This window comes from Etheostoma spectabile, chromosome 15 (genome assembly GCF_008692095.1).
Source record: "Etheostoma spectabile isolate EspeVRDwgs_2016 chromosome 15, UIUC_Espe_1.0, whole genome shotgun sequence".
NCBI lineage: Eukaryota > Metazoa > Chordata > Actinopteri > Perciformes > Percidae > Etheostoma > Etheostoma spectabile.
Genome location: NC_045747.1, coordinates 1,525,993 through 1,529,016, shown reverse-complemented (window position 1 = coordinate 1,529,016; position 3,024 = coordinate 1,525,993).

The following is a 3,024-nucleotide window of genomic DNA, read 5'->3' as shown; positions in this document are numbered from 1 at the left end:
AAAGTCGCTTAACAGAGTAGAGACAGTGTTTTTAAAAAATAAAAAAAAATAAAAAAAAACTAAGGATAGGCAGAACAGAAAAGATGGGTCTTCAGACGGGACTGAAAAATGGTGAGGGACTCAGAGATGCGGATCTCATGGGGGAGGGAGTTCCACAGCCTTGGAGCTGCCCTGGAAAAGGCTCGGTCCCCAAAACTGCGGAGCTTTGACTTGGGGACATAGAGGAGACCGTAAATGTAATTTGTCTACTATGCAACATTCTGTAGCATAGTCAACAAATTACGGAAGACTTACAGCTTTCAGACATGTTGCTCATGTCACATCTACGTTGCCAAGCTCAGTTTGCGACAGTTACGGTCAGCCATCACTGGAAAAGTGCTTTTAATAGACTTTACCGGTCTCCATGGAAGTCTACTGTAGTCTCCGTGGAAGAGGGGACTCCCCCTGAAAATATGATTAGCCCCCCCTGGTGCCACCCCCCCTAGTCCATGGGCTAGAGTGCTGTCAATCTGACAATTGTGATTTCCGCTGGACCAGAGTACTGTCACTTGGCACCAATGTCACCAATCTTCCCAGCCAATGACCAATTAATGGTTCCATGGTGACTATCCAAAATTCTGATACCAGGAACTGTAAAAAGTGGCAGACTGAGCATATAGAAAATGTTTTCGAGTTCAGCATAGAAACTTACTTCTGTGTTCTTTACCCTGTGGTTAGTGCATCCCTCCACACAACAGCTTTGAGGCATTTTTTGTTGATTGCTAGCAGATGGAATCATAAAGGAGGCACCTTGTGTTTTTTTATGGAAGCACAATGCATTCACGCTTCGGGTTTCCCCCATCGCCCTTCTGCACCAGGGCTGCAATGCCACTAAATCAAAGTTTAAGTCAATGCCAAATCAATGTTTATTTTAAGAGTATTAAGATATTTTGGTCCTCCATGTTTTTTTAGCACAGTATGGGGTTAGGGCTAAGAGTTAGTGGAGTGGGGAGGTTAGGCCTGATTATTCACCACTTGCCCAAACTGTATGTTTTGTTATATTCTGGATTTTGTTAATAGGCGTTGAGGCCTGCGAGAGACAACACAACAACAACAAAAACTAACAGGGGAAGAACATCCTCCAATGCATTTCATTACAAATGACTTCCCAAAACGAACGAGAGTAAAACAATTTACCTGTGCACGTGCAAAGATTTGGATTAAGATCAAATCAGTCAATACCAATAAACCACACTTGAAGATCCATGTGTTCTGCATGGTTATGCAACAGCCATAAATCTGCACATTGACATGTTGACGTTCATATGGCATAATTCACAGCCGCAGGACAACAGGGCCATCAGAGGACAGGACAGTCCTGAGTAATGTCTGTCTTTCATCCAGTCTGGCCATACTCCTCCACCCCACAAACACACAGACAGAGCCAGGGAACCAGCTTTACCTCACATGATGTCTTCTCTCTGACTCACTTACGCCTTAGCGTGTCTATTTGGTTTTTCTAAAGTGAATCACAGCAATGAGCAATAACAAAATAAGATGTAAAAATAGAAAAGGGAAATATCTCGTGCTCGAAGTTGAGGGCCAAACTATTTGGGAGTTGTTGTTGAATTGGTGTTTTTTCTCTATTCTGACCGCCAGCCACCGGTACACCTGCTCAACCACTGAGTCTGCCCAGACAAGTTTGAATTCGTGTTTTTGCAGACATTGTTTAGATAGTTAGCACATCTGTGGTCATGCCCTAATTATGACAATTCATGCACTTTCCTTCAGTTGTTCACGTCTGCATTCATTCTCCTGCCAAATGCTCATTCGTTCCTTCCATTCCTCTTTCTTCTTCCACAGACTTTTGCTATCATAATGTTGAGCCTCAACAGAGTCTGACCCAGTTACATTACCTCTCCAATGCCACATTGCGTCTGGCCCTTCCTCCTACAGCACCTGCATGAATGAATTGGCCTTTCACCGCCTCCTGCTCCCGTAACAACCTCTCTTCAGCCAAAGTAGATGTTCTGCACAGGTGAACTCTGTTAGTCCCAACCATCATGCTCAGCTCCGCCGGGCGTATCCCATCCTGTTTTTCCCATTCCCTTCTGTTTTTCATTTATCTTTTATCTTAGCCTCTGGCACACTTCACTGCTTACCAAAAAAAAACAAGATTCGGTTCTGGCCCTGTCTTGAGGGCATTCATAACGTTTCTCAAGGACCTGGAGATTTTGTTGCACCGCAGAGACACGGAAAGGCTGAGGCTGGTAAAAGTAGGACATTAACTGCATAAGCGAGAGTTAGAAAAGGGAAAATAACTGAAGTTTGGCGGCAAAGAGAGAAGAATGCACATGAAGAGAACATAAGAAATATGACTTTAGAAATGACATGAATAAGAAAAAACATTTGGGAGGAGACGGGTGAAAAAAAATCTCAATTTGAACACTTCTTTCCATGCAATCACCCACTCCGCCTTTTCTCATTCGCCTCTCCTCTTGCCTTTTTTAGTTTAGGAACACATGCAAAGTGTACTCTTTAAAATCTAGAAAAAACTGTCCTCATTCAGATCCCCATCACCCCATTGTGTTGGTAGCTGCCTGTGGTAATGGGACAGTTAATATCTGTGATCAAACTGTTGCTCTGTGGTTCCAAAATTAACAACCTAATATGACCACATCACTAAATATATCTGCAGCTCCAGCGCCAAAAACATCTCAGAAACATGTGCTTTCTCTCTCTCTCTCTCTCTCTCTCTCCCCCTCTCCGTCTCTCCCTCTCTCTCTGTCCGCCATCTGAATTCCTTTCTTATCTGCCGGCAGGGTTTATCACCATCTTTATATCTGTCTTAATGTTTATCTGTCTGTCTGAGTCCCGCTGCTTCCGAGCAGAGCCGTTCCTTCTATTCTGGTTTGTTGACTGTTGGCGAGGGTCTGCTTTCACACAGCTATTCACAGATGTTTCCCTCTGAGCCAAATGTGATGTGGTGTTAGGTAACTCTAAGGTGTACACCATGGGGAGGGGGGGGGGTTGTTCTGTGTGACT